The sequence below is a fragment of the Erithacus rubecula genome (genome assembly GCF_903797595.1).
Source record: "Erithacus rubecula genome assembly, chromosome: 9".
Taxonomy (NCBI): Eukaryota; Metazoa; Chordata; class Aves; order Passeriformes; family Muscicapidae; genus Erithacus; species Erithacus rubecula.
In genome coordinates, this window is record NC_136660.1 from 637,884 (window position 1) to 652,490 (window position 14,607).

Here is a 14,607-nt window from a genome sequence, read left to right on the forward strand (position 1 = left end):
TTGAAGGCAGTTTAGAGCAGGTACCTGCACTCTTTTCTCTGTTTTGGCATGTTTCTGTATCTGGGAAGATGAGGTTCTTATCATGGAAATTTACTGAGAATAACCTAAAACAAACACAAATTGTTCAGCTGGGCTTCTTTTGGTTTCTAAAACTAATAAGTAAATAAGAAATCATGGGAAACAGCCAGCTTTGCAGGTATCCTGGTTATTGCAGAAGTACTATAATGTATGTGAGAGCACAAAGCAGTAAGAAAACACAGCTGGTGAAGGCTGAGAAATACATGAACTCATAACAGACCCTACCAGGTTCCTTCTGTACACAGACAGCCCAAGACACCTCAGAATGTCTATCCAAGCTATTTTTTTTTCTTTTTTTTTGCTCAATTCAGTATCAGTTTTCAGCACCAAGCTAAGTTCCCCTGAGCTTGCATTGAAACTATAATAATTTCACTCCTATGCCGCTTTTCAGGTGCAAAATGCATTAAAATCTCTGTAGAGCTAAGCACTAGAACAGCAGCTCTGCTAGGAAATCTGCAGAGGATGCAAAAGCTTTTTTCAGCTTAGTGTTAATGGTTGCTCACTTCGGGATCATTTCTCACAAACTCATCCTCATTAAATAAAGCCTTGTTCTTGTTGCTGGCTTTTCTAACTTTTCCTCAAGTCATTCCATTATAAAGCACAAATGTAGCATTCTGTCAGTTCTGAAAATAATGGCTAAATTTGAAAGGAGAGACCATGATGGAACTTTTCCTTAACCTGCTTAGTGATGGTTTTATTCCACCCAGCACTGAGTTTAAGGGTTTCAAAATTGATTTTTAAATAACTTCATCTTGTTTCTTATTCTTCTCCTATCCATATGCAGTACTGGCCTAGCTCAGAAGAAAATAATTCAAGTTTTAAATTATATTTTTAGAAAAAATTAGGGAATTTAATTAGATTAACATGCCAATGATACTTCTGTGATGGAACATGTCAAAATACAGGCATCCAGAAATTTGCTGGTCCTACCTGGAAGGGAATGAACTTCTCTATCAAAGCACATATTAAACTGTAGTGCATAGAGAAAAAGGTGTGCTGAAATACTTCTACATGGATAGATAAGACATAAATTTTCCAGTTTTAATTTTTTTTCCCTGCAAACCCACAGTTGTATTTTACATCACATCTGTAGTCAGTGAAGATTACAGTAGAAATAGTGGTGAGGGAAGGAACTATTTTTGCTTATTAGGAATGGGGAACAAGGGTAAAATAGATTGATTTGATCTTGGAATTGCTGTCCTGTCTGGGATGTGTTGGAAATCAAAAGGGCTTTTTAAATGGAGCTGGAAGTCTCAGTTTTGCAGTGGAGGAAATGAGAGCATGAGTCAGATTGGACAATAGGGTATCACTTAAAGAAAATTCTGAGAAAACAGAGAGTTTGAAAACTCTAGTGGATTTCTTATTTTTTTTTTTTTTTTTTCTGAGTGAGATAGGAAATAAAGTAGATAGATTACTGGCTTAAAGACTGATAATAAAACAGCCAAAGCAGATGGTACGAATGATAAAGAAAAGGAGAATGTTTATGCATAGCTCATTAACCAGAGTTTGTAATTTGTTTGCAGATTTTTATGAGAAACTCTGCAACAAATAAAAGTCCAAGTTAAAAAATTAGGCAGAATTTAAGGAGGCTAAAATAAGCCCAATTAAGACAAATATATAATACACTGTTCACTCAGAAACTTATTTTTTACAGTAAATGTAAATGTTTATCAGTCTCAAAGGTAAGTCTCAAAGGTAATAAAAAATTTTAGTTGCATGCTCTTTGATATAGAAAATAAAACCTAGTGGTTCTTTTAAAAAGTTTTAATGACTAAAGTAAATGTGTGAACTAAAGGGAAAGTAATTTTATTTTACAGAATTTCAAAGCAGATTTATTTCCTTTGTTGTCATTCATTCTTACATCAGTGTAATTCCCTAACACTCACAAACACTTGAATATGTGACCCTCAGAACAAGTCTGCCTGGGACTATTTGTGATGTAGAGAGGAAGGGAGGCTGAAGCAGCTCCCCTTTGTGTCTCTGGGGTTCTTCTAGACTGGGGAAAATGGTGTTTTAGGTTTCTTGTGAGTCAGTAGTTGATAGGGGTTGGTGGTTTGCTTCAGGAATTGCTTCTGCAGAAAATTCTGCAGTTGCTCTGCCTGAAGGAGCCGACAGGAAAGATGGAGTGTTGGAGGTTAGGATTTTTCCTTTTTTTTTTTTTTTTGGTTTTTTTTTCCCCTCAGGGAATTTTCTCCCATTTGTTGTGACAAAAGATGTGGCTGAGAGGAGGAGCCGAAGGAATGGTGCAGCTTCCTGCAGTCTCCTAACTCGGGGCCTTCTCTTGGGAAATGCAAAGATACTGCAAGATTTTGGCTGGGGCTGAGTGACTGGGTTCAGCTTCTCTCTTGCTCTTGCTCTTTGATTTCAAATTGGAGGGGAGATGTCCAGGCTGTGGTTGTTGTAGGAAGAATTTGCTGCCACCGTGGAGTTCTGTCTGACTGCTTCTCCTACTGTGGGTAAGAGTGGCTGTTGAACTTTTCAATTCCCAGTCTCTCTGAAAAGAACCCTCACCATCTCAGGTGCCTCAGAAGAAAACCCAGGACCCTTCCCCCCTACTCCCTCCATCAGAGCCTCTCCCAGCTGGTTTTGGGAGTGTGGCCGCTGCTACCCAGCGCCACTGTTTTCTGCCACTGCTTTGTGTTTTTTGCTACACTGTGATAATTGATAAAAGATTTGCGTTAATCATAAAAGTATTGGGGTTTGTATAAACCAGAATACTTAGGTCTGAAATGAAACATGACACTAGAGAAAGGAAAATATATGATTAAATCATTCTGTTTTAAATCCTCCTGTTATGAATATTATGTTTTCTAAATAAGTTGTATCTAATACCAGTTTGGCTTTCCCACAGCCCAATAGATTTCACAAAATCAGATTTTCTGCCTTTTTGTAATCAATTGCAGCCTATCTACTGAGACCAGACTTCCCAACTTCTGCCATTCTTTATCTACCAAGACTAGATGGTTATGTATAGACTTAGCAAATCACTCAGAGACGTCACATCACCCAGAAACTTCACGGATGTCTTTTGACCACCACTGCTTACCTGGCAAAATTATGACAGCAAAAGAAATAACAATTATTGATTACTACAAGAAAACCATACTATAAAGAGGAGCTGCAAACCGAAGTTCGACAGAGTGTGGAGTGGGTGGTGACACCCACATTTTCCCCAGCACTGCATTGCTTTGTCTATATATAATAAAGCAATCTAAATTTTGCTGAATATCGCGACTTTTGTTTCTCATTTATAACATATGCTTTAGCCCAACATCCTGTATCCGCTGCAGCTCATTTCCCTCACTACCCAGAGGGGCACCAGGATCGGCTGCCCCATGGCTTTGTAAAGGAAGCCCCTTCTCCATCCCTTTCACCTCTCCACCTGCAGACACGGCTGAGCTAGCGCCACAGCACCCCCTGCAGCCGCGGGTGAATCATCGCACGCTGCCCTGCCAGGAGCCAGCAGCGCCTGAAAGCCCCTTAATTAAAAAGGTTATAATAATTAGGAGAAAGGAGGGTTGGTCATATTCTCCATTCCAAGGGATGTTCCAGCCTTCTTGGCAGACACTTGTCTTTTAAACCAGGATGTGGAAAAAGATGTTTTAGAAGGGTCTAGTGTGCCAGGACAAGGAGGAATGGCTTCCCACTGCCCGAAAGCAAGGTTAGATCAGATATTGGGAAGGAGTCATTTCCTGGGAGGGTGGTAAGACCCTGGCACTGGGTGCCCAGAGAAACTGTGGCTGCCCCTGGATCCCTGGCAGTGCCCAAGGCCAGGCTGGACAGGGCTTGGAGCTACCTGGGATAGTGGAAGTTGTCCCTGCCTATGGTAGGGACTGGAACAAGGTGAGCTTTAAGGTCCTTTCTAACCCAAACTATTCCATAATTCTGTGAATTTGTAGACATGTACAAAATAGGATAAAAGTCTAAGACTCTTCCCCAAGGAGAGGGTTTTCTTCATGTATTATCTTTGTTCAGCAAAAATTAATCAAAAATTCCCTTTCTATAGTAAAAATTCTCATTTCTTTGCCAGAGGACTCTGTCCAGGCTTCCCTGCTACAATGATTATGTGTCCTGTTACTTCCCAGAAGTTACTGCAGCCTCTGTTATTCTTGGATGTCTGTCTAAAGGCCAAATCAAACACTCTATGGTTTTCCTGCAGCCAAGGAATTTACATGCAGCTCACTCTGAAGCTGTGCAAACACCTGCCTTGGCAGCTCACCTGCTACAGAAAGAAGCCTGGGAAGTGAACTGCTCTATGCTCAGCCTGCAGCTTTCTAGAGATGGGCTGGATATAAGTCAAACCTAAGTAAGAGGTGAAGCATACTGGTGGGAGATACTAGGAGCTGCTGCCCTTCAGAAAAATGGATGGTGATATGTGATGTTTGTTTGGAAACCAGGACTCCCTTCTGGGAGGCTGTGCCTCTCATGCAGCCCTGCACCAGCTCCACAATGGCCTGAACTTGCTGTACTGTGTGTACTTCTGTAAGGCCTCAAACAACTTGCTCAAAAGAGTTTTTGAATGGGCTTGTGGCTGTTCATACATTCTGGGTTAGACACACAGGAGAAAAACACACAAGATATGCTTAAGAGTTCAAAAGAACAGAAAGAACTTTACTGATGACTTAAAATAAAAACAAAAAAAACCCCAAAAAACAACAACATACCAGAGAACATTTGCAAAAGGTTTAGTGCAATATTTAATCAACATCAAATATTTCTCAAAGCATTAACTTACTCCATCCAACTTAGCAAACTCTAAGCCCAATTAAGTTGCTAAAAAAATTCCAAGAAGATGGAGTTAGAAGAAAAAGACAGAAAAGATAAAACAAAGGACACATACAGTTACCAGCTCCTTGGTTCCAGCAGTGTTCAGCTAACAGAAATTCCAAGGGGAGATTGGATCAACATCTGATTGCCTTGTGTTTGGCCCTAAATACTCACTGCTTTGTGTGCCCTTTCTCCTCATGGGACTTCCAGTCATCTAGCCACTCAGGAGCTGGCTTAGGGGTTCCAGGGCTGGAGTGTGGGGCATTATCTCTAGTGTGCCAGGGGTTGGCAGCTCTGCCAGGCTGGGATACAGGCTCTAGGGGGCTGGAAGTTACAGGGCAGGGCACTGTTTTGCTACGACATGGCCTGTCCTGCCCCTTCCCACACACACTTTCACCCCAAAGTGTCTCAAGACATCAACATTTCTGGCCTCTCACAGCTTCACAACCTAGTCTTGAGCTCATCCTGGGATCTGTGTCATATGGAAACAGGGTCATCATGGTGAGAAGAGATCTTCAAAATGATCCAGTCAATCACTCCCCCAGCACCGCCATCATCACCCCTAAACCGTGCCCCAAAACCCACATCCAGATGCCTCTTAAACACTTCCAGAGAGGGTGACTCCACCATCTTCCTGGGCAACTTATTCCAACCCCTGACTATTCTTTCAGGGAAAAATTGTTTCTAACATCTACCCAGAACTTCTGGCGCAAATTAAGGCCATTTCCTCTCGTCCTTTCACCTGAGACAGAAGAGACCAACCCAAATGCAATGGGTAAAAGGAACACCTGATGTGACACTGCTGATTTTTGAACCTAACATTGACTATTTATTTTTTGCCACCTAAACTTCACTGTGTGTGAGCTCAGTTTAAATATGACCAAAAGTTTATTTTGCTGAACACTTCACAAAAACCTTTGCTCCTTCAATTGTCCCATAATATTGTACCTGATATCTCTGCTGCGGAGTAGGAGTCTTCCTGCTCTATTCAAATGGATAAGAAAAGGCAGAATTTTACTTTTTATCTTACTTTTTTTTTCTACTTTTATTCTTGTCTGATTAATACTGCACTTAGAGCTCCCTCCATGCAAATGCATGAAGACATTTAAGTCTTTGTGGTGGTGTCAAAGAAATGAAGGGTTTATCATAAGCTATCCAGTTTAGTCTTAATTTAGAAGAAAACATTGGGCTGGAATGTGCAACATATGCACTTTATGTGGAGAAGGGTTAAGTTATGTGTCTGTAAGGAGCAAGGAGATGATGGAGGTGCTTCTGGCTTGTATTTCCAGTGCCTCTAATTGCTCACAGAGTCCAAACTAAGTGGTTACAAAAATTAATTTGAATCAAGTACTTGACTGAAATAGGGAAAAAAAAGACATTTTGGTTAAATACGAATTTTTGTCCAAATTGGTTGGTTTGAAGCTCTCAAACTCATAAGCAATGTCACACGAGTATTGTAAAAATTATGTGACTACTACACAGAACTCTGGGAGTAGTAATTAAAATCTTCAACGCCCAAAATCCAGAAACTTTTTTAGATTGAATTAAAAAGAAAATTTATTCATGACTTTTTTTTTTCTTTTGGTGCAGGCAAACTTGCCATCCTCTTGTTATTTTCCTATTGATAGCATCTCCCATAGTAACATGTTTTTTGGACCAGATTGTATAAATTCCCAGTATTCTGTGGCAAGGAATATACAGAAGCTTGGAAATGGGGCAATGCAGAGGAAAGCATCTTTCAGCTGTCACCTGATAAACCTTTTTATATTTACCATCAAAACTATAGATAAATATAAATATATACTGTTGGCATTTTAGCTGCTTTCATTGCTTCTTGAAAGCAGATCAGTGTAGAAGATCTGCAGCATTTTGCATGAGAGGCTTTCTGATAAAAAAATCAAATATTAATATAATCCTTGATAAAATCAGTGAGGACTGGTAATTCCCTCTAATGCTTTCTTAGTTTTGCAAAAGAGAAAATAAAATTTGCTCATAATGAAACTTGTCATCAGTCTGCAAAATAGTTGTTTAATCAAGATAACACAAAATCATTACCTTGATTAGAAGAGGTATCGTCATTCTCCAGCAATTTATTTTTTTCCTCAAAACCGCTTTTAAATATTGAGTACCTACAGGATTTGTATCATAAAGCTTAAGTTCAGTGGCATGTACAAAGTCAGATCACTGGCTCTGTATTTCTTATATGAGTATGTCATTCTGCAGAGATTAAATGTAAAGCATTACAGAGCTTTGTGGGCTGCTGTAATGGTTTCTTCTTCGTTCTTCATCACATCTATGAATATATTCCCATTTCTAATTGCCAGGAGGTTTAGGTTCTGTGACGAGTCATTCTCTCTTTTTATTTTCTTTTTCTTTTTTTTTCTTTTTCTTTTTTTTCCCTGAAAATATATTAAGCCTCCAGCTCTTGAAGTTGACTTCAATTTATACTTTGGTTCCCATGACAGTGTTTGATACATCATTGTCCACAGATCTTGTCTGCATTAATTGCCTAATTTTCCAACTAACGGATAGAAATTTGAATAGCTGTCCTGGTTTTTAACAAAACGGGAGAAAAGAAAAAGTAGACACAGGGTAGCTGAAGTCAGCTTGTGGCAGGATTGAGAGTACTCACCTTTCCTTTCTAATTAGTATCTGCAGGTCCCTGGTGGCTGACGCCTTGAAAGGTGCTTAGAAAGGCAAAATGTGAGCAGCAAAACCTGAGGGATGGGTAAGGATCAAGTAGAAGATGCTTGGTTCTAGAATAGGTTGAAAGTTGCCTAACTGGAACTGATGAGACATCTTAAATCCTTGGTAACATGGCTGAAGCCCTCCTGCAGTGCCCTGGGTTACTGAAGAAATTCCAGGGCCCCCTCTTATGACCCCAATGTTTGACCCACAGATTTCTTTTCTGACTTTGTTATTTTGGTGAAGTACAAGGCTACATGGTCTGGTAGATATATTTCCAGGCAAGAAACGCTCATTCAAGCCTGAGTTATCTTAAAACTCATTGTCTTATATTACCCTGTCTTTCTGGATATTATTCATTATCATTTTTTTTAGCTTTGTCTTCATTTTCCTCTATATTTTGTGGAGTTAGGTCTACATGAAAAATTCCCATTGATGATTTAGCAAGTGCTTTTCTCTGTCCTCACTCACCCTTGTGGTAATCCTTGCTCAGGTGATTGCAAATTGAAGATATTTTCTGAGCTTGCCAAAACTGAAACATGAACCTCTGAAATCTTTCAGAGCTCATGACTCCAGGAGAACTAAAGTCTTTCATGTTGCCATCTGCTTTCCTCGTGTCAATTCTCATTGGAAGCTATCAAGGCATATGTGTTTCCTTGCAGCTATTTTGAAGAGATTTGCATTTATCAGTGTAATCTAATTAGGTCCTTTTATTAGGGTTGAATATTTAAATGCTTAAAGAAATGGGATTAACAATTACCTTTTTTTGTATTCAAATGCATTGTAATAGGTGCAATCTATTAACAAAACCATTCCAGGTCACGTATGTACTTTGACTCCTGGAGCACCAAATGATGTAATTGCTGTTATTTACCTTTTGTGATGAATCCAACCAATAAAGAGTTCTTTGCTACTATTGTCTTTGACCTGTGTATTTTTCTTTTCTGGTCAGAAATTTTCTATGAACATTTCCATTTTACTGACTTTATCCATTACATAAAGTATTTCCCCAGTCATTTCTGCAAACAATATTTAGCTCTTAATTATTTCATGCACAGCTGAATAATTTCAATAACATGTTTTCCATGTGCTGCCAAACTGTGTCAGCATGCCAGAGGGCTATGGGTGTTCATCCTCTGCTTCAGCTAAAGTTAGCAGAGTGCAAATTGTATTGTGATGTTACAGTCTCTGCAGCAAGACTGGAGGAAGGAGCCTTACTGTTCCTAAAACGAATTAATTTCTCAGAATCTGGAGATTTTTAAGTTTTTCCTGTCTAAGTGGAAAACGAAAAAAAAAAAAGTAGATATTATTTAAAACAAAAAATCTTTAAAGCTTGCATTCATAGCCAGGATATGATCCATAGGAAATCTGGTTAAAAAGGGCAATTATTAAAATTATTTAAAATAAAAAAGAGGAAACTGAGGAGGTAAAGAACAACTGCTGAATTGGGTTAACTCTACTGTCCTCTTACTCTTAAATTATATTGACATTTGCATCATTTCGGTTTAGTGTTTCCATTTTTAACAAGGAAAAAATACCTTCAAATTGCTTACAACAGATTAGAGAAAAAAGGTGTGGTTTTTCCTCATTACCCAAACTTTGTTCATTTTCATAACCCATTAAGAGAGCAACAGTACTTTGGATATTTCTTCTACAAAAGCTGTATTGAACAATAAAAAAAAGAAATAAGTACTTCAGAAGAACAGACTATTGTTCATCAGCTGAGTATATTTGCAGTTATATTGAATCAGTCACAGAATAACAGAATAGTTTTTAAATCATATGTAATGCAAAAGGCTTGGGTGGTCAAAGTATCAAGAGCACTGCAAGAGATCATTCCTCTCAGTTTATTAAAATACAAAAGCCCTGTTGATAATTTAGTTTACTTATAAAGGTTTGCATTATTTGCCATGAATATCTGTACAATTTTATTTTCTGCGTGAAGAATACTGCAGTGCCTGTGTGACCAGAGAGTTGAAAATAAAAGAATAGCGAAAAGTAGATTATTAGGAAGGCAGGGAAGCAGTGGTGAGATTGAGTTCAATAGGGTGTGCTCTTTGTCCACAGATAGTGCTGTTAAACAGACCAAAATAACTATTATCTTTGGGAGGAAGTTAGTTGATTCAAAGGCTGGATGAACAGTGGCTAAGATATAATATTACAATATTTCTGAAAGGATATGCCCTTTGCAATTTTTTATATTTTAAAATATGCATTATACTTAAACTAGATGTTATGCAGAGCTCTGAGAATGTTCAGCTCCCCATTTCAGTACTTACTTTTTTTTGGTGTACATCTGTGAGAATATTTAATACTAAATTTTCATTACCTGGAGACAGATAGAAATAAAGAAATATTTATCACAATTTAAAAAAAAATCTCATTCCACTTCAGTGTTTGCAATTGATGAAGACTCATTTATTTCAAAATAATTTACTTTTCTATGAAATTCTATAGTCCTAAGGAGCTGATTTTTTCCTACTGGATTTCATCCTGTTTCCTTGTAACAGCAAAGATTTCCAGTGCCACCAAAATATTCCTTAGAATATTTCTAAGGCTGACCTCTGAGTTTGTGTCACACTAGATTTAAGTAGCCCTCTTCTTAGGCCATAATAATTAATGAAAGTAATTATTAGCAGAAATTTACAGACTCAATTCAAGGACTCAGTTCAGTCTCTGGTCAGTTTCTATGTACATGACAGTTCCTAATTAAGGAGGATTTTTTTCTCTGTCTGTAATTTTACCATGTCTTTATGGTCCTATGTTACTTCTGATCTTTTTAATTATAACAAAAATTCTGCAAGGCTCTGGGTAAGCAAATCTGTTTGGTTTTTAGTGACATGCAAGAGAGTAAATGTTACCTAGAGTAATTTTACATGTGTCTGACTATAAATATTTCCTTAAAAACATACATTTAATCTTCTCTTATTCCCTAAGGAAATTGGAGTCCATATGTCCTGCTTGCTTGGAAGTTACAGGTCACAAAGGCTTCCTGGCAAAGGAACTCAACAAGGACTTCCAGAGTTGAAGTCCTGTCCAGAGACCACGAGTAGATTCTTCTACCTGCAAAATAGGGATGAGAGAGCAGGAGAAGCAGTCTTGTCTTCCAGACAGCACTCCTGGTACCTGTACCTGGAAAACTCAGTAGTCAGCCTGAAAATAGTTGCTGGAGTCCAGTGCTCTGTCCTAGTACTTTTCTGTAAACTTCTCCAGATAAGAACCCAGAGGATAGCACAGTATTTTGGAACAAAATTTTTCAGAGAGATTTCTTGGCTCTGGATCAGAGCACATGGAGGTGTGTTGTGCTTGGGCAGTGCCTGACATGGTGTAGGTGCCTTCTGTCTAATGCTCAGGGGTTTTGGATTCTCCTTGTGAGAAAATATTTCAGTCTGGCTCTTAGAGTCTGTTCTAAAAATGGGGCATCTCATTGGGTTTCACTCATTTGGTACCATATCACTGAGCTCCTTTGCTTGTTCAAGACTGATTTCCTGGCCATATATCTAAGGTTAAAAATTGTAAGTTTGGGGTTTTTTGTAGGTTTTTCTTGTTGTTGTTGTTGTTTTTTAATGAAGGGTAGTTTGGAAATTAGTTTTAGTTAAACATCAGCATTCAGTTGCAATACCTGACTGACAACATGTGATCCTTGAACCCTGGAAATAGCCTGCAGAAAGAGCAAGGTGATATGGTTTTAGAGCAAGTGTTTGTGATGCTGTTCTGAAATATATTGTTTTATTTTAAAATACATATTTGGAAAGGCCTACCAGAATGAACACTTGAGAAACTCAAGCTATGAAGTTCACCCAAAGTGAAAATTGAAATAATGTGTGCTAGTTTGAAAGAAAACCAGAGGAGGAATCAACTCCGCAAAAATACCTTGCAAGAGATTTCAAGTCAGAACCACAGTTTAATTGGAAAACTTACAATAAAGAGAAACATTGACAAAGTCAAAATATGAGCCGACACCCAGTTGGTCACAGTGGTGGCAACAGTCTGATTGGAGTGATGGATGTGGTCTTGTTGAAGCAGTGATCCTGTAGAAAGGTCTGGTCCTTCTCTGGAGGTACAGTGGTGGCTACTGAGAGCTCTTGCCTTCTGGGAATCCAGTGGTGGTGTCATGGTGTCTCAAGCCCCAGATTATATACAGGTTCCTCCCTCAGACAGGGCATTTCACATCAGGATGATGCAATTCTATGAGTCATGCTGGGGAGTCCTTGATGGCCCATTATTGGAGGTGGCCCTGAAGGGTGGCTGCTGCTTCCCCAGAGAAATTTATTATAGTTGAGTCATTAAGAAGATAAAGTACACTGCTACACTCATTGTAACAGCTCATGTAGGTGGTAGAATACATACTTTTTTTTGCACCTTACATTGCAACCCAAGACGTAATGCAATCATGGCCTCATATCTCTGTACATAGGTAAGACTTCTGGTAACAGAGGCTTGTTAGATAACAGCAGAAGGAGATTGGGAACAAAATCCAGACAACTGGACTGGTTGTAAGACATGTCTTTTTTTCAGTGAGAATAATAAGAGAATCACAGAATCACTGAGGCTGAGAAAGCCCTCCCAGACCATGGAGTCCAAGCTGTGCCTGATCCCTACCATGAGCACCATCATGCTCCCCCAGAGCATTGAGTGCTATGTCCACCTCTTCCTTGGACACCTCCAGGGATGGGCACTCCAAACCTCCCTGGGCAGCCCCTGCCAAGGCCTGAGCACCCTTTCCATGCAGAAATTCCTCCCAATGTCCAACCTGAGCCTCCTCTGGCACAGCTTGAGGCCATTTCCCCTTGTCCTGTCCCTGTTCCCTGGCAGCACAGCCCGACCCCCCCTGGCTGTCCCCTCCTGGCAGGGAGTTGTGCAGAGCCACAAGGTCCCCCCGAGCCTACTTTTCTCCAGGCTGAGCCCCTTTCCCAGCTCCCTCAGCCTCTGCTGGGGCTCCAGCCCGTTCCCGAGCTCTGTTCCCTTCCCTGGACATGCTCCAGCCCCTCCAGCACTGGGCACAGCCCTCTAGGTCCCTCAGCAGGGCCAGCCCAGGGGACAGGCCCTGCCCTGGCTCTGTGGCCACCCCACGGCTGGCCCAGCCCAGGGGCCATTGGCCTCCTGTCCCCTGGGCTCCCCTGGGCTCCCCTGGGCTCCTGCCCAGCCGCTGGCACAGCACCCCCAGGACCTTTCCCCAGGGGCCCTTTTCAGCCCCTCTGCCCCAGCCTGGAGCTGCAGGGCTTGGGGTGACCCCAGGCCAGGACCTGGTGATTTGTCTTGCTGAATCAATAGTTGCAGTTTACCTAAGAAATTAGATCGGTTCTCCACCACGTGGATTCTTTCAGTCAAACGTGGATTTCCCTCTCGGAAGAGCCATTGTTCAACAGCAAGTTGTAGTTTTGATACACAAATGAGTGGCAAAATTGGCGTCTTTTAAACAGGACTTGACACTAAATCATTGCAATTGTCACTTTTGGAAACAAGATAAAAGTTTGATTTATTAAAATTCAAACTTGTTTTTCATAGTGAGAGTGTTTCTTGGCTTCTGTGACCTTTTGCAATGTTGCTTTTCTACAGAAAGAAGAAAATCTTCAAGAATCTATAACAAATGGTCACTTCTTTAGGCACAGGATTACCTTCTACTGTATTTGAAGGTGTTTTCTCTTATGTAGTTCTAATTTAACCTTTTTTTTTTACATTTATTGCTTAGTTTCATCACAATTTCCTGCCACAGATTTTACTCTTAGCAGTTCTTGGAAATTTGGTTTTATTATGAATTGTTCTCTTCCCTCTCTGTGTATTGAGACAACACCTATTCAAAACCTTTGGTGTCTTTCTGAGGATCAGAGTATAGTTTTTCTTATGTCAACCTCTGGGTGACTCAAAGCCATTCTATCAATAACTTTAATAGTAAGAAGGAGTACGCTGAAATCATGAGGTATCCCTCTTCACAGTGGTGCTTTACACTGCATCTGGTTGAGCAGCCACATGGCCTTTAGAATATAAAAAACTACTAATAATCACTATGTCACTGGAGAAAACAAAGCAACTGAATTAAGAGAAAAGTAAATGTTATATATATCTTTGGAGGAAAGATTACATATTTTTAGTGTATTTTTTTTTCTTCGTGGGTTGGGTTTTTTTTTAGTTTTAAGTGAGCTCTGTGCCACTTCTACACTTAGGCTGGTGCATAATCTAATTAAGCCTATGATATCCTTAAATACTGGCAACTGCAAGGCAACACTTTATTTGCTTGCACAAACAACTCATTGTCAAATGTATCGTTTTTTATTTTGTTTTCCCTTACTAGCAATCTCACTTCTGTTTTGGCTTCATTTAGCAGCATTATGCCTTGCTGACTTGCCCTTCAGCATAGGAACCAGCCAAATATAATTGCATTAATAAGTGAAAACAGCAGCTTCTTGGAGTGCCTGAGGAAGTTGCCACATCTGGCAATGCCTGTGGAGAGGGAAGGCTGAATAGTAATGAAGGAAATGGATTTGAAATGCTTCCTGATAGGGAATGTCTGTGAGTGAAATGCTGACAGCAGACATGGGCATGCAGTCACTTCTGACTCTAAGGAGAGCTGCAGACAGGCATCTGAGGCCAGAGCTGAGAAAATACTTCTCATGGTGTCTGTGTGAGCTTGTCGCTGTTTATCTCGTTAACCCTTTGGCCAGACAATTGCAGAAATACTGTGTCCTGTCAATATCTGACAGCAGGCAGGCTTTGAATCATATATACACAGTTAGCTTTTGAACTGGTAGCCTCTTTGATTTATTTGCTGCTGCCTCAAGAATTTCTGTCTATTTTAAAATCTTGCCTGAGTAATATTGCTACTGGGAGATATATAATGGCTTATATGGTTCTGTGGCTTTATGTTTTCTTTCAGTTACGGCTTACCTTAATCATTCAGCTTCACTAAATGTGCAACTCACCATTTTGGGCTCATTTTCATTAAACTTGTGCCCATGTTATAAAATAAGGTGGAAATTTTATGCTAAGCCAGATGCTAGGCAGAGTCAGCTGTAATTGTTTAGAATGAAACTGCAACTTCATTAAATCATAGCATTCATTTTCTTGTTGCCAGCTACA